Raw genomic sequence first — 18638 nt, forward strand, 5'->3', positions numbered from 1 at the left:
AGCTTGTTGTTATCTTTAACATGCTAATTGTTTGATGTTTTATTTGACAAATTCTTATATTATCTCTTGCAATTTTTCTGAATATGTTTGACTAGAGATAGGATTTGATCTAGATTGGACATTTATTTAAGTTTTGAGAATTACATGAAATAAATTTTCCAAACCTTAAAGATAATTTTCTCAAATTAAAATTGGATTAAATTTTTTATGAGGAAAGGTGGGCCCCAATGTCATATTTTCAGCCACCCCTCTCAAATTCTCGAAAATTCAATTTAAATTGACTCATTTTCTTTTTTTTTTGTCATGTTTATTTTGATTTGTTATAAAATTTGCACATTTATAAGCAAATATGCTCATAATATATGCTCCCCAATGTGCCTTGCCTCGACGAAAAATTAATTCATACGCCTTGTCCATGTTCTTATGGAATGAGATAGTGATTTAGTATGAAGCTTCTGTTCCATGCCTATGGCAAAAGGGACATTGATGCTCTATACAATTATCCACATAGTAGCTCGAATCTTCGAGGATGTAGCGGATAAAAATTCTGCTATAACCTAAATCTTTGAGAATAAGTGAATTTTTCAAAAAATTCAAAATTTAAAGGTATATTATGGGCATTTTTGTTTATTTTTGTTCAAAATTTTTATTTCTTTTTTTGGTGCTTTTTATCTTTGACAAAAAATAGAAAAATCAAATCATTCTTTATCATCTGTTCTCATGTCACATTTTCCTAAATCAAATCAATTCACATCAATCAATTGAAAAAGAATTTTTCATGAAAATGGGCTTAAGTACACCCCAAGTGCCATAAGTTGTGTACGGCGCTCACTTTAGTGCCAAAACTTTCAAATCGATCACTTTAGTGCTAAGTTTTTGTAATTTTGATCACTTAAGTGCCAACTTCTTTTAAAAACGATCACTTTAGTGCCGGAGCTAACGTGGCTTGCCGAAAATTCGACACGTGGTATTTTTTATTAATATTTGAGATGACATGGCTCGGTGAATTTGATACTAAAGTGATCGTTTTTAAAAGAAATTGGCACTTAAGTGATCGAAGTTACAAAAACTTAGCACTAAAGTGATCGTTTTGAAAGTTTTGGCACCGAAGTGATCGAAGTTACAAAAACTTAGCACTAAAATGATCGATTTGAAAGTTTTGACACTAAAGTGAGCGCCGTACACAACTTATGGCACTTGGGGTGTACTTAAGCCCATGAAAATGGTACCGAAATGGCATAAATTTTTCAATTAATGTAACTAAGTCCTCGAACTCATTTTCTCCGATTCGTAAAATAAAAATAGTTCTCTAGCTATTTTATTTAGGTTTCTAATCGAACTACTAAGAAACAATTAGTGGCGGCTCTGGTCAAACATTCTTTTCATGAATAAACCTAAGTTACAATTTGGTAGGACTTGAGAGAGTCCAAATTAGGTTAGTTAATTGAATTAACCCGATAGTCCATTAGCCTAATTTTTAGGTCGCGACAAAGCATTTGCAAAAGCTATCTTGCTGACGCGGGTTATGAGTTCTCTATCAATGGTCAACAAGAGATTGGCTATGGAGATGTTCACAAGCTGAAGGTACCTGAATAGAAAGTGAAAAGGCGTAGAATGGGAAATTTGGTAAAGCTTGGAAAGACCTTGGATAGTTGAACAGTGAAGCATAGCCACAATTGCCAATACGTTTCGAGGGATCAAAAGATAGATCGTTGATACACGCGAGCAAAGAAGTTTATATTAACCTTAGTTAGATGTTCGGACTCCAGTGAAGAGGATCGTGTATCTATTTATGAAGAAATTGAATTATGTTTATCCAAATTATTTGATTATATAGATTCAACTACGCCTTCGAAGAAGACTTATATGCGAGCATCAATAAGCACTCTATTAACTTCCAACTCGGTGTTACCTCTATTCAGATTTTGAAAAGTGGTTTTGTTTTTTTTTTAAGACTGTCCCGAAACCGCGATGTATATAGAAACTACGACTTGTCGAGAGACTACGACAAATTCTAAAACTGTCCTTATGTGTAGACCCACATATGATGAATGCTATATATGGCTGCGAATTTGTTTTCAAGGAACTTTGTAATCTTCCATTTTCAAGATAAATCTACAACATATCGTAGAATATCTCAAGTTAGAAATTACTTTTCTAGAAACAAGCATACTTCCATAAATGAAGGGATCTACTAATGGAAATCAAAGATTTGGACATATGGGTGACGGAATCAGCAAGGTTCGGATGTTATTTCTGAACAGCTAGTAAATCTTCAAGATACAGCTTCGTTGAATCAAGATTGATGGCGTCCAATCAAAGATTGAAGAACGATCCGCTGCAGACCTATCATCATTAGTACTATTACGAGAGAGGGAGTTTAGAATCATAAATTCCAAAGTGCAAGAGAGCTTCAGATCCTGGAAGCCGGCCATGGGCATCTCACTTCGAGGCATCGCGGTTTACTAATCGCGGCATCCAAGGTTTGCCGACCTTGGGCATCTCCATACTCCCGGGTGGCATCATCGGTTTGTCGACCGATGGTCCTCACATCATTTCTTTTCGACCAATTCGTGCATGATGCTCAATGCATACAACTATGCGAACACCATGCCAGACATGGGGGGAGAAGAAAGTTCCTTGCCGAGAGTGAGAAATGAGGAGAGAGAGAGGATTTGGGGTTTATATAGAGGTGGGAAGGAGAGAGAGAGAGAGAGCGTTGCACATGGCACACATGCACACAATTGCATTTATGTGGCCGGCCCCGAAGGAAAATACACTAGTTGTACTTATTTTCATGCAAACTTGGCTCTATGGGACCGAAAATAAGGTGCCATTGCCTTTCCGTTCCAATAAACGTCGCGCCTTCAACTAAAAGTCTTTTAATTGTGATCTCACAATTATCGCCGCTATAATTTATCCGCTTTGCTCTTTAACGAATAGGCGAAAATCAAGATGTCACATTAACTCCAATTGTAATAAATTAAATTTGGAAGTTTCGGGTGTAAATATGGCACGAATGTACCGGTTTGAGATTTTTTTTGATATAGTAATTAATCTGGAGTAAATGTGGCCCGAGTGCACCAATTTGGATAAAATGTGGCATAGGTGTACCAGTTCGCGACTTTTATACTGCAAAATTAGTCTAGTGTAAATGTGGCATAGTTGTACTAGTTTGGGATTTTTCGGTGGTATAAACCCAAACAAAAAATATATAAGACCTAGCATTCATAAGACTTACTTTTGAATCACAGCTTCATTGGAAAGTCTTATACCTAAGACAATTCATCTTAGGCAAGGAACAAGTAAAAGATCGGAAATCCAGTCTCTCCTTCGATGCATCTACATGACCGATTCATTATGGTAATTCCATCTTAAATCAACAACATTTGGCCTTCATTGCAGTCATTGTTCATCGCTGGGAAAACATTCCACTAGCATTGTATGAAGGAGCCACAATGGCGTAACCACTTTGGCACCTATAAATGTGAAGCCAAAGACATCATAGGAATCAGGAACCTTATAAAATTCTACTATACTTGAGCAATTAACAAAACTTTTTACTCTATTCAACACCTGTGGGTTGTAGAAGGTGTTTGATCGTGGGGATAGTTCAAAGTTCAACTAAAATGCATTTTAAGCCATGATGTAGCTTGTCAAGATTAAATCTAGACCTTATTTCACCTCTACGAAGAAGGTTAGAAACAGTATTGAATACACCTACTCTGCAATTCCGATCATCAGGCTAAGGAAAATGGGACCGCTTTAGCTTCAGATAAACTTATACCGAAAGCAAACTTCCATAGCCAAGTATAAGAACCGTTGATCGTATTTAGTTCTATACCCGCCGAGATCAACAAGTTTTTTCCATTTCGATCTTTCTTTTCGAGGCCACTGCCTCATTTTGGCTTGAGGTTTGCGCTAACATAGAGCGAGATCCTTCCATAGCAGTAAATCCATGTTTAGCCATGTCGATGTACCTGCTTTCTCATCTTCCACCAAAATCTTAGATTTCCTCCATGACCTATATCATACATAGTCGGAGAAAATTTCAAAATAATCAACAAAAAATTCTATGCTTTGAAGATTTTGAAAGTGTAGACAGCACAGTAAGAGTGAAGGTACATCTAGAAACCTCCCTATCAACTCAATGCGAACTGAAATTGAGAAGGCAAAAACTGAAATCCAGGGCATGTGTTTATCATGGCTTGGGGTGCAAGCAATGAAAGCAGACCATTTCTTTAATCTCTCAATGACCACCTTGTAAAAGACGGTTATGATATGCATCGATTGAGAGCACCTTCTTCACCTGGACCAATTTTATCCCCCACAAAATAGAGGTTAATCCAACACTAACAATTCCATGGAGTGTCTTCTATTACTGTAATTCACAGCTAATCATAATCAACAACAAAATGTCTGCATGTAGACTAGCGGCATTTAAAAAAACAAGTGCATTGTAAAACTTATTTTATAAATAACAATTTCGGCTCTCTCAATTAAAGATGTTCCCTTCGAGCAGTGGACAACCCATAGTAGTCTACATTCAGACCGAAATAAGCTATTGCAACGGAGGATCTCGCACCAAAACTGAAGACTAAAACCCTACCAAGCGACGCCGCTTCCAACAAAATTACGCCTCGACAAACTTCTTAAGCATCTTCAACCACATCAAGTACTCTCTGCTGCCTTTGTTGATCATGTATCCATACAAGAAATTGGCTGTGCTGGCTCTGATTCCTCTAATCGCTAAATACTTGTGAAATTCTTTCTGCAGATTCTCATCCAAATCCCTGGAGAAGAGAGAGCACAAGAGAAAGTGAAATGGTTAGGTCGAGGGACTATGTGTGACAGTAATTAGACAAGATACGAACTGTGTATCTTACAGATAAGGGGGGAAAGGAAACAAAAAGAGCTTACTGGAAATCACGCCCTTCATAAGCAATTTGGTCCTCAAGTTTTCAGGATTGTTAACACCCAAGCAGTCAATTTCGAGGTTATCGGTGTAAGCAACGCAGTCGAATTTAATAAACTGTCTACTGCCGTTGGCAACGCTTATGACTAGAGGAATGCTCTCCTTCTCATCACTATAGGCCTGGATGTCATCACTGGTCACGCGTTTAGGGCAGCTGACTTCAACTTTTATCTCTTCACCCGCATACTCCCTTAACAGTGTAATGGTGGCAGATCCAGGCTTGTCTTCAATTTTAAAGGGGAATCCATTTGGTGCATCTTCAACCTATAAACAACATCATAAGTTCAAAAGAAAATGTGAATCTCGTATAGGAATAGCCCTCCATATCATATTTTTTGTACTTCTTATTTGAATTGTATTTTTTTGCTTCGAACCCTCAATGATAGGAGATGCAGATGGAGAGTTTCTCAAGAAGAGGAAATTCAAAATTAGTATATAGTTAGTTTTTCTCCCCTAGCAGGCTAGCACATCCTGCACAGTTTCGCATAAAAAACGGGGGCAAAAGCATATAATTAATGGCATGATCCTTGATAGAAAAATAAAAGCCCAGTTGTTGTGTTTAGAAACATGTCTCTTCCTTCTGCAAAAAACAAGCAATGTTTAATCATTTGCCTAAAAGAATTTCATCCTTGTTTTCACTCACCCGATAGTGGTCGACGGTTTCCTTAGCGCATTGCATTTCCGAGTCGAGGACTCGGAGGAGATTCTCGTCAGAGCTCGGCCTCTTCGTGGAGTAGCTAAAAGGAGGAGGCAGAAACGGACTGAGACGAGGCTCGCTGGAAATGATCCTCGTCTGGTTAAGAGCGGCAAAGATGGCAGAGTGGCAATTCCGCTGGCTCCGGAGAGCACGAACCGCGAGAGACGCGAAAGAGGAGGCCGATCGGCGAAGAATAGAAGAGAAGGCCATTTCTTAGTAGTTTCAGAGAGAGAGGGCGAGACAGAGGGACAGAGGAGGGGGTACGGGTTTTAGGGGAAAGGGACGGACAGGCGCGAAAGATTACGTAGGGTTTTAGAACAAGTTAGTGAAGAAGAGTCGAGACTTCAAAGTCAAAGCCGGCCGATACGGTGCGTCGTATTTCGTTGGGGGACTGGGCTGTCAAGTGGGCCCAAAGAGGCCCACTAAGAATAATTACGGGCCTTTGGGTGTCGATTATGTAGGCCCATTAGAAAAGAGTGAAAGCATCCAAACAGAACCAACGCCTGAAACAGGATCAAATGATCAAGAAAGCTTACCTGATCAACCGACGGTCCAGGTTTTGCGTGGAATGAGCTCATAAGCTCGTGGGTTCAGGGCCGACACTGTAGGTTTCATGCAACAAAAACATAGAAAAAGTATAGATTCGAGATCAGTAATGCATGAGTAGTAATCTGGATCAAAAAGCACTAAGAATCCTTTTGCCTTTAACACGAACTCGGGCGGACTGAAGCTGGACTCACCTTTTCCGGCAATGAAATAGTGCCCGACTGGGTTCAAAAGCTTCGTCTTGTCTCTGTAAAGCTTGCAAGCTCAATCTTGAGGCCCGGCTCGCTCTGGATCACTCTGACCAAAGCTTTGAAACTTCGGCTCCAACTTTCGTCCAGGGCAGAAGTGTCAAACCCTCGAGAGTGTTCATTTCTCTTCTCCCCCTCTCTCAGATCGTTGGAGATCGTTTTTTTGTCCCTCTGAATCTGTTACGACCGAAAAATGGAAAAATCTCCCCCTTTGATCCAAAAACCAATTTTGTTTTCTATACCCAATCGACCTCCCCAAAAAAAAAAAATCGATCCCGGAGGGGGAACTTCAAAATGCTTGCGCCCAACGGGAGTATGGGCGTGCACCAAAACGTCTCGGAGATGGCTTCCTCATTTCTGCCTGTTTCTGACTGTTCACTACACAAAACATAAGTAGATGGTCTGCTGGGTCGCGGGTCAGATCCATCCGACCCGACTGATCCGCACATTCGAAAAAAATGTCAATTCGAACCTGCAAATACTCAAATTTTATGAAATTAAAGCCAAAATTAGATTATATGATATGTTTTTCATCTAGGAATGAAGCTTGGGTCCAAATGGCTTAATTTCACGCAGACCCCCAAATTTTAAATTTGATCCGATTACCCAAATTTAGTCATGGCCACGGGCCGGTTTGCACCCGAAACCAACCCGGAACAGGCCCGGGTCAAAATCGGAACAGGCCCGTTGATCGGGCCTGCAATTCCAAACTAGAATTGGCCCATGGCATACGGGCCCGGTCACAGTTTCATGAAAACTTAAACCGGGCCCGGAATCGGAGGTTACGGGCCGGTTCGGAATGGCCAAAAGAAGAATAAAAATTGAAAAAATTAATAAAAAGGAAAGAGCCGTGGCCTTGGCAACGGCTCTTGGTAATGGTCACCTCACTTTTTTTTTTTACTAATTTCTAACTTATATTATAAATACCCCTTCCTATCTATCATTTTTTCCACACAAATTCTCTCTTTATCTTAATTCTTTCAAATTTTCTCAATTCTCTCGAAAAATGGCAAGTGAAAGTAGAACTAGTGATAAAGGCAAGAACAAGGTGGGGGAATCCAATTATGCTCCTAGTCCTCATTATTTGAAAGATTGGGGAGTCGATGTTGATGTAAATGATGAAATCAACATTATTCCTAATATGGAGCATGTCCTAATGCAAGAGAGTTTTTATCCTCCTACCGATATCGAAAAAATGTCAACAACAAAGGAGCCTAAGCGAGAGTTTACACCCGATGTGTGGGGCCACTTCACGAAGATAGAAAGATTTGATATAGCACCAAAAAGGTATGATCTAGTTTGTAAACACTATGCGACAAATATAACTATATCGGTGGACCAGGATATAGAACATTTAAACATCATCTTAAAGAGAAACATCTAACCGAAGCTGGAATTGACACCAAGCAATAACAAATTTTTGAATATGTCAATTCTAAAACTCCTCCTTTATTTCGTTATAATGAAAAAACTTATAAAGAAGAATTAGGTAAATTTATTTCTGTTGAGCATTTATCATTTAGTTTTGGTGAAAGATTTGGTTTTAATCAATTTATACAAAATGCATGTATTCCACAAGCAAAACGTGATTCTAGAAATACCTTTAAACGCATATAGATAGCGATATTTGGAGTGATCATTGGCAAGTTCATTCTTATATGGGTATAACATGTCATTGGATAGATGATAATCGGAATATTCAAAAAAGAGTTATTACATTTAGAGTTTTTACTAATAAGCATACAGCAAATAATATTTATAGATTAATTAGAAAAATTTAGAAGAATATTATTTGCTTAATAATTTTTTTTTTCAATTGGAATGTCACGGCAAATACCGCTTCAATTGTTGAACTAGAAAAAATTAGTAACCCGTTTTTGGTGGATAATTTTTTCACATTAGATGTACTTGTCATGTTTTAAATTTATGTATACAAGATGGTTTAAAAACTCTTGATATTTTCCTTGACGCAATAAAAATAGCAATTCAATTTTTTTGGAAATAATCCCAAGTAATGAAAGAATGGTTAAAATTTTGTAAAGAAAACAAAAAAAAAAATTCAAGAGATGTTTCAAATCGTTAGAATTCTACTTACGAGTTGCTTAATGAATCTTTTGCATATAAAAATTTATTATGTGCATTTATTTCAGATAATATAACTCAAATTAATTTATAACCACAAGAATGGGATATTTGAAGAAAATTTTTAGATATTTTAAAAAATTTTAATGATGCAACTTATACTTTATCAGGTATTTATTATCCTACTACACATTCATTTTAAATAGAATGTATTAACATTTTTGAAATTTTTGAAGAAAATGAAAATGGGGATAAATTAAGAGATACTATTATAGAAATGCAAACAAAATGGCTACGTTATTATGGGGAAATTCTTATTATTTATTTAGTTACTTGTGTTTTTTATCCATGTTATAAATTAGATGGTTTAGATGATTATTTGAATACGTATTATGAATATTTACATTTAATTGATAGGGTAAATATTAGAGCTATACAAATAATGGTTAAAAACGTAATGATATAATTATATAATGAATTTTATAGAAAATATAATCTAGGTGATAGTTGATCTTCTTAATCTAGTGACATACAAAGTGGGAACATATATAAAATTAATAGAGGGTACCAACTTCTGTTGCATAGGCAAAAAAAGCAAAATGGAGCAATATGAAGTAATTCTGAAATAGAGAGCTATCTAATCATTTCTTTTGAGTTTGATGAATCTGAAGGCAACATTGATTTCATAATATTGGATTAGTGAAAGAGGCACTCCACCCAATACTCAATTCTAGCTCTAATTGCAGAATAAATTTTAGCAACCTATCATTCAACAATTGCGGTATAACAAGCATTTAGCACTGGAGGTAATATTTTGGACGAACGACATTCAAGATTTCTTCCCGATTTGATGAAGGCTCGAGCTTGTGTTGATGATTGGATAAAGACTCAATATAGATAACAAGAGATAGATTGCAATAATAAAACCGAATTCTTTGATAACAGAGATACCACCACCATCGGTACCAATACCGGAACGGCTAGCGATGATTGAGGATGAGGTAAGTATGGGGTTATCATAGGAAAGAGAACTACATGGGATTAGATTCTTCTATCCCCAAGAAGATATAAAGGCGCTTAATGATAATTCATTAAGTTTAAGCCCCCTCCCCCCTCCTTTTTCCCCCTAAATTTAATTACAATTTGATTACAATTTATATTTGATAATTCATTATTTTATAATTTCATAATTCATAATTTTCTTTTGTTTAATAATTTATTATTTGATAATTTGATTACAATTTTATTACGAATTCCTTACAATTTGATTTTTAAACTCAAAAACCGTAACCAAAACCAAAACCAAAACCTCCAGTCCCATTTTCGATTTTGAGCCGAAACCGGGCACGAAACCAGCGCGAAATTGCCGATTTAAAATCGGAACCGGAACCATCACTTAAGGGCTCGGTTCCGGTTCCCCCGACATATGGAACCGAAGCCGCTTGATCATGAACCGGAACAGCCGGTTTCGACCCGTGGCCATGACTACCCAAATTGTGCAATTGGGATAGAAAATGATGAATTTAGGCCAAGCTATTCCCCACCGTCATGTTTAGAATGCGTAAAAACTAGGGGTAGTGGTTTAGATTTGAATGGGGTTATCTAAAAATGACTAATTGCACTTTGGATAAAATTGAGGGACTAAATTGAAAAAAAAATGTGTTGAAATAGAGCAATTACGAAAACAATCGGATAAAATGTAATATGAGGCACTAGAGGCAAACTTCATGACTTGTAAAAGAGAAAATAAAATGAGCAAAATGTAATTTTTTTTGGCTCAATTTCGGTTCACTTTTGTGAAAAATCATGTGATCCCAAATTGAAGTTTTCAAACTTTCAAAGAGAAACATGAAAATAGAATTAAAATAAAAATATTAACTATTTTTTCATATTTTTTCCACCACAAATGCTTTTTTTTTTTTTAATTTTTATGTATTTTCCTAATTTTCAAAAAATATTAAAAAAATTCAAAAAAATACCGAAAATTATTTTTTGTGTAAAAGTGGTTCCTTAGACTTGGTCAAGGCTTCCAAAATTAATTATTTGATGAATTTTTATTGTATTTCTAATGATTTTTCTAAAGAAAAATTGATTAAAAATCAAGTGTTAACAGCAGTAGAACCAGAGCAACGAACTTCTTCTTCCGGAGGAGGAGAGTTAGGGCTTGCTACTTCTTATTCTTCAATTTTGCTCCAAGAGAGAGTACCTTCGATCGCTCTCTCCGTATCATATTGGCTCTTGACAACACGAAGTTAGAACCATATCAAATTCGCTCTCGACAACACGAAGTCGAAGCTTCTCCTTCCTCTGCGTGTCAACCCCTCTCCGTGTGTTAGCCTCTCGACTTGTTTCACTCAAAGGATTCCAACAAGCCTATTTGCCTCATATTCTAAACTACTGCTAAATTTATTGATATTGGTCCTAGAATTTAAATTATCATAGTGACACATATTTAACCTATTTGCCTCTTCATGTAGAGCCTTGATATACGTGCTCATGTTCGGTCGCTCAAAGGAGAGGGTGGCGGAAACTGCGAACAACCTTTGTGACAATCATGTATTGTTCTATTGTTTCTTTTTTCCTTTTTCCTCAAAATTTAACGACGAAATTCTGATGAAGTATGAGTGCATTTATCTTGCCTTTGTCAATTCTTACTTATGTGTATTATTCTGATTAGAGGCTTGCTGTAGTTATTTCCATTTTGTCTGTAAGTTAGTACCTTTCGTTGTTTCCTCATGGTCATCACTATAACCTCAAGCAGTGGAAATAAGAAAGATGTGCTCAAAGTACTCGGGTCCTTGAACAGAATTCAATCACAGAAAAATGTTGGTTGATTGTTATGGTAGTCAATTGTTCCGAATATGTAAGTTGTGTTATTCACATGTCGCTTCAATCAATGTGATGCGTTTAACATTGAACTTGTCGGTTGATTGTTGTTTTTCTCGTAAGTTTTGCTCGCAGAAATTGGAGTATTACTAGGTTGAATTAGAGCTAATGATGAGTTGATTCGATTGTTGACTCTTTATGTTCGAATATTGTTTTTAGTTATTAGCTTATGACTTTGTGCATTTTTTAACGGAATGAAAGTAACAGTGATTACAACTTATTGGATTGGAGTGATAAAGAACCAAATATATTATATGATGAAGAGTCGGTGCCAAAGGACATGATGAGAGAATTCGAAGAAGCAAGAATGAAGGAGGAGGAGGAGGCGGATGATGGTCGAGATTTAGATGTAATGTCACACTCTGATCCCCGGACCCGCAACAGCTCTACCAAATCGTCTCTGGTAAAAAAGGACGACGTCTCGGACACGTCATCGGCCCATTATTTTTATCTTATTAATACACGCATGTGGAGCGTAAAACTCCCAAATAGTTATAAAATGAACAGGAATAGCAAAGCAAGATGTTAAACAAATCATCACATTAATCAACATCAGCAACGATCATTTTTTTTTATTTGTTGTTAACCCGGGAAGTATATATATACAAGTCCTATCTCATGGCCACTTCCTACGACCCACAAAAATAACAAAGCGGGTTTAGGGGTTAACACTACTCCGTACTACTCAACAATAATCCATGCCCACTTCTAGCTCTCCATAGTTAAAGGCTTGAAAAAGGTTAATAATAACGGAGTGAGATATAAATCTCGGTGAATCAATGCCTAAGTCCGAGCAAGATCCCGATTCGCTCAAGACAACCTATACATGCAAGATAAATTTCGATGACAGATTAATAGCGTGCGACTCTCGCCACGCTCTAACTACCATATGATCGGGCATAACCTCACAATATATCATCAATCGTGTGCAATCTTACCTCACCTTAGCCCACACATGAACATTATAACATGGTAATCTATTGTACACAATCCAAGACACATAACCAAAACACTCATTACAATTCGCATGCACAATATACCACATGCATTCCGATTGTTAATAGCTCGCCCATGGGACATCCCCAAGTGACATTTTATCTTCGGGACACCCTCAAGTGACGTTTTATCCCCGGTACACTCCCAAGTAACGTTTTATTCCCGAGACACCCCTAAGTAACGTTTTATTTTCAGGACACCCCCGAGTGATATTTTAACCCCGGGACACTCCCGAGCAACATTTTATTCCCAGGACACCCCCGAGTATTGTTTTATCCCCGGGACACCCCCGGGTGACATTTTACCTCGGAACACTCCCGAGTAACGTTTGATCCCCGAGACGCCCCTAGGTGACAGTAACCATCATGCTAGCCAATTTATATCTTTGGATTAAATCCCAATGCACACACGGTTGTGCTCAAAACATGGCTCAATGCCATTTTCATGCTCAAAATTCAGTCCATACGTGGTCACATAAATACACATATTGTCTACCGGACTTTGCATTTATAAACAGGGTGATCAATCACATCGATCCGAACACTCAGCAGTCACATATAATCATCCAATAATAATAATCATCTAATAATTAATTAACAATTAATTAATTATCCCAACCGTAATTAATTATTCTATCTCGATCAATTACTTCAGGCTCCGATTAATTGTCATCACAATATTTAACTGACTCAACTTCGGGCAAATAATCCGATTACGATTTAACAAATATATTCAGCAAACAACAATAATTAATCTAATCCTTAAACACGGTTAAGGCACTATTCGTAGTTTAGGAATTAACTCACAAACTCCGGTGATCAATATAGGGTCAGACACGATGGCGATGTAAACGGCGGGGCTTGCGGGAGGCGGCACGAACCGGATGCGGGTACTATAAGTTTCGGGTCGGGTCGGTTTGGGTCAAGTCAGCATTTCGAGTCGGGCCAAGGTCAAAACAACGGTTTCAAGTTGAATCGGGTATCGGACAAGAGGGCTTCGGTTTGGGCCAAGGTCGGATGGGTCAGGTCGGGGTTTTGGGTAGAGTCGGTTTCTCGGGTTTGCCGTGCGTGGGGACTTGGTGGTGGATGGGCGTCGGGCTGGGGTAGTGGTGACGGCCGGGCGGCGGCGCGGCCGACCGGAATGACGGGCAAACAGCTCGACGTAGAGGAAACTCAGGCCAAGATCGCGAGGTCGGGCACGGCAATAGATCGCGATGTGGGTGGGCAGCAACGTCAAGGGCAGTAGCTGCTCAGCTGGGTATGCGTAGATCCGGCGAAGCTCAAACGGTGGAGGACGGCTCGACTATAGGCGGAGGGAAGTGGTGACCAGATGTGGATAGAGTGGGTTAAGCGAAAGGTTCCAATGGATGCCACGGGTCTCGTCCCGCTCGCACGTCCGGCGGGTGACGGATGACGGAGCGGTGGCTCGGCGCGGCGGCAAGGTAGCAGAGAATGACGAAGACCGGCTGGGGTGGGGGTGGTCTCGAGCTCTCGGATCCGGAGGTCCCGTGGTTGGGACGGCTGCTCGCAAACGGCTGCTGCCGCCGGGAGGCTCGAGCAGATGGATGGGTGAGCCGGGCAAGCAGCTGAGCGACGGAAGGTGGCATGGTGGTCGTGCGAAGGGGCTGGCCAACCGGAAAAAGAAACAAAAAAGAATGAAGAAGAAGATGGAGTAGATGCGTAAAGAAGGAAGGGGGATGGTCTTCGCATGCGAGCAGAGCAGAAGAGAAAGAGAGTCAAGTCGGTCACGTGGGGGGGGGGATGGGGGAGGGATACGGGCCTTGTAAAGCTTACGTGGCCCGGTTCACCATTCAATTTACAACACGTATCGAATAGGGGTCCACCACTCGGGAAAAAAAGAAAAATTTCTCTCTCCTTTGTCTGTCTTGCCACTCTCTCTCTCTCTCTCTGTCTTTCGCCCGACCTCTCCGACCACCGACCCACTCTTTCCTCCGACTAATCTCTTTTCCCGTTTCGACCTCGAGCCGGCCCACGGCCGCTACGGACCGCGTCGAAGAGCGCTCTCAAAGTCTTCGACAACCGACTTGCCGCTGATGGATTCTGTCCCTTCATTCGTCGACGTCTTACCGCGAAGCTCGAGCCTAAGGCTCCCGGCCGCCATGGCCGTGGAGCTCGAGCTCGAGCTACGTGGCCATGGCCGTTGGGAGCCATGGCCTCGAGCTCTGTTGTTGGGGCCAACGTCTTCTCTGCCCTCGGTCGCGAAGCTCGAGATCACGACTCGCGACCGCCATGGCTGTCGAGCTCGAGAACTCGAGGTCCGCGGCCATGGAGGCCGCGAGCCGTGAGCTCGAGCTCTGCGACGGTGGCCGACGTCTTCTGGGTCTCTGGCCGCCAAGGTCGAGCCCATGGCTCACGGCCGCCATGGCCGTGCGGCTCTAGAGCTCGAGTTCCGTGGCCATGGCGGCCACGAGCCGTGCGCTCGAGCTCCTCGCCCATGGTGGCATGAACTCGTCGGTCGGCGCCCCGGCCGTAAAAGTCGCAGCCGCCATGGCCGTGGAGCTCGAGCTCTGTAGTCGGCGTCTTCTTGATTTTCCGGTCGAGATGCAATGCGAGAGAGAGACAGTGGAGAGAGAGGAGAGAACTTTCCTTTTTCTTTTTCTTTTTCTTTTTTGTGGTGGGACCCTTTTGCGCCACTTGTCATGCACTAAATGGTGATCTGGACCACGTCGGATTTCCCACGTTTGTACCTAATATTTTCTCGGGGAGGAACCTTGGGCAGAAGGTTTTGGGCGGGCGACGTGTGAGGGTGACGCCATGGGGGGCGATTGATTAAGAAAGAAAGAAAAGAGTCGGGGCCCACAAGTTTCTTCACAATTCAATTTTTCTTCACCTTTTGAGTTAAAATTGGGGCAATTTGGTAAATTGGCAAAATGGGTATCGGTGGTCATTTGTCTCAACCAACCGAGGGCAAAATTAAGATTTTCACATTTAGAGTTCGATCAAGACCGGGTTCAAGCGCGAAGGGTTTCAAGATTATGAGTCAATGTTTGACTATTCAAACATAACTTTTTCTGACCGACATCTCAAAACGAACCAATCATCGTCTCTTAAATCTTCAATATCCAAATTTATTTTCTACGCTGAAATTCATAATTTTTCTTACCAACATTAAAATTCCAGGATGTCACATGTAGGTTCCACCAATGTTGTTTATATGAAGATGAGGCAGCTGATGAAGATGCAAATTCTAATAATGAATCTCCAAGTGGACTCGATATTGATGATTTCGAAGAAACCAATGGCATATCATGCTTAATAGTTAAGAGATATGATCCTACATGTGACCATAACGAGGAAATATTTAGTATATGCATGAGATTTGAATCTCATGAACAGTTCAACAATGCAGTGAAAAGCTATGCCATAATTAATTATTTAACATTTTTTGGAAAAAGAATGAATATAAAAGAATGGAAGCAGAGTGTGTAAGAGGATGCGGTTGGAGGTCATATCGTAGTTCAATTCAGAATGAGAAAACTTTGTCATTAAGAGAGTTGGAAATCCCCAAAATTGCAATAGAAGTCTTTAAAATAGGCAAGCCACTGCTGCATGGCTTGCTCAAGAGTACATGCCCAATATTAGAGCCATACTTACTTAGTCGCTGAAATACATGCAGATGCAAAGAAAGGTTTACCCCGACACTTAACAAGAAAAAATGTTACAAAGCTATAGGGAAAGCTCTTAGTGATATAATAGGCTCAATAGAGGAGCAATATGGTATGTTGAAATCTTATTTGGCGGAGCTCAAGAGGGTTAGCAAAGAGGGAACATTTGATGTAGAAGTCAACCCAATAACCAAGGTATTTGAGAGATTTTATGTGGGTTTTGATGAGTTGAAAAGGGGTTTTTAGTAGGATGTAGATGTGACATAAGCTTAGATGGGTGCTTTCTTAAGACTAGATTGAAGGGTATGTTGTTGTGTGCTGTAGGACGAGATGGAGACAATCAAATATTTTCAATAGCTCCGGTAGTTACGGAAGTTGAATCCGAGACAACTTGGACTTGGTTTCTCACCCCGTTATTCATTGACTTGAGCGTCGGCATAGGTGAGGGTTGGACTTTTATTAGTGATCAGCAAAAGGTGATGTCTCATATTTTGTCTTTAATGGCTATTACCCTACAATAGTGCGATTATTCATGTGATTTGCTTATTCTTATAGGCTGATTTTTTTGTTGCAAGGACTAATGGATTCAATTTCAGGCTTATCTCCATAAAGAAAACATCAAAATTATGCAAGACACATATATGCTAATTGGAAAAAAATTTGCATAAATGGGATACTCTTAAGAATCTATTTTGGAGGGCTATAAGATGTACATTTCAAGCTGAATTTGACATAGCAATGGCGGATTTGAAGGAGGAGTGCCATAAAGGTTATGAAGACTTTTTTAGGCAAGGCCTTCAGCACTTTGGTAAGGCTTTCATCGGGATAGATACCAAGTGTGATGCAGCTGATAATAACTTAAGTGAGACCTTCAACAGATACATTTGGATACCAAGAGCAAAACCCATACTTGAGATGCTGAAAGGAATAAGAAGAACTATGTTGATGGACAGAATGGCAGAAAGAAGATAGTTAATGATGGATTGAACAGATCCAATTTGTCTAAGGATTAAATGAAGTTGGAGAAGACTAAGTTGGAGAGCATGCATTGTATTGCTAGAGTAGAAATGGGGAATAACTTTGAGGTTCAAGTATTTAACAATAGATTTGTGGTTGACTTGGCTGGAAAAACTTGTTCTTGTAGAGAATGGGATTTGTCTAGAATACCATGTAAACATGCCATGAGTTGCATTAGTTTCATGAAGTACAATATCAACGATTACATTGATGATAGCTTCAAGAAAGATGCTTATGAAAGATGTTATCAATTTTCCCTCCCAGTCATGAATGGACAACAAATGTGGCCCAAAGTCAGTGGTGAGCCAATCAAACCCCCACCTTACAAGGAAAAGGCGAAGAGAAAAAAAAAACAGAATCAAGGATAAGGATGAGCGAAGTAGTGATGGTAAGAAATTGATGAAAATTGGAGTCCAAATGCGATGTTCAAATTGTCTTTGGTATGGACATAACAAAAAAAAAAATGCAAGAATCCTACAGCACCTAGGCCACCCAAAGTAAGCTTATTTGACAATTTTGTAACTTTTAATAATTTGTTGGGGATATCATGGACGTTAACGTTGGTGTTTTTTTTTTTTTTTCACATGTAGGCAAAAAGAGGAAGACCAAAGAAGGCTACTGATGCGCAAGATAGTGCACAAGCTAGTGGACCATCTAATAGGGACCATGCCATCATTAGCATGGAGAGAGCAGAGGTTGGTAGTCTATTCATGATATGGACTTCTATTTTGTTTTGTTTTCATAACACTTGTGTACATTGTGATTAATGTTCTATCTTCATTTTGTATCTTCAGGCTCGCCAAGGATATGGACTTTTTATGTCTGAAATTGAAAGTTCATATTTAAGGGTAATATATTTGTCTAATTTTTTATACGAATATCGAAACGAAAAACAAGTTCATATTTTTTATTTCACTACAGATGCCTGGTAGTGATAGAATTATTGACATCGGAGGCCCATCCTTCTCCAATGGACAAGCGAGAACAAGTAATGTTCAAGTTTCACCGAGCCAATCTTCAATTAGTATCTCAGAACCTCCATGCACTCAACAATCTAGAACCGGTGGTGGATTGTGAAATTGTGGACCAAGAAATGCTGGTGGAAGTTCAGTGCATGCTGTTCGATGAGGATATTTTGTTGCAAATTGAAAAGTGCTAGCTTTTGTGTTTTTTTTTTTTTTTTTGTAAATGGATTTGGTTGTGTACTATATGACTGGTATGGGGATTTGGTAATTTTGAGTTCAATTTCTGACCCTGGAGCATTTTGTAATTGATCTGGAGTTCAACATCAGCATATCTGTGCATTTTGTGATGTCTGGTTTGGCGAATGTGAGTTCCAAAAGAAAACAAAAAGGAAATTGTTGCAAGTTCTTTTGATCAGATTATTAGTTTCACAGGGCTTGAGTTGCCTCTTCTTTGTAATCTTCCATTTATATGAAGTTCTGCTTCAAGAATTTTATCTGAAGTTGCTGCTGCTCTGGTGAAGTCCGTGAGGTTTACCTTTTTTCAGCAAGAGAAAGTTTAAGTTGTTGCTAAAAAGTCTTTTTTCACATCAATAGGTTTGGC

The 18638-nt window shown here is 39.5% G+C and overlaps 1 protein-coding gene and 1 pseudogene across 1 annotated transcript in view; one reads left to right on the top strand and one right to left on the bottom strand.

The window, feature by feature from the left end:
* The window catches only part of LOC115750563 (protein FAR-RED ELONGATED HYPOCOTYL 3), an 874908-nt gene that overhangs the window by 756111 nt on the left and 100159 nt on the right, over positions 1-18638 (top strand). The window lies entirely within an intron of this gene.
* Positions 4499-5990, bottom strand: LOC115750580 (annotated as a pseudogene).

Source organism: Rhodamnia argentea, chromosome 10 (genome assembly GCF_020921035.1).
Source record: "Rhodamnia argentea isolate NSW1041297 chromosome 10, ASM2092103v1, whole genome shotgun sequence".
Taxonomy (NCBI): domain Eukaryota; kingdom Viridiplantae; phylum Streptophyta; class Magnoliopsida; order Myrtales; family Myrtaceae; genus Rhodamnia; species Rhodamnia argentea.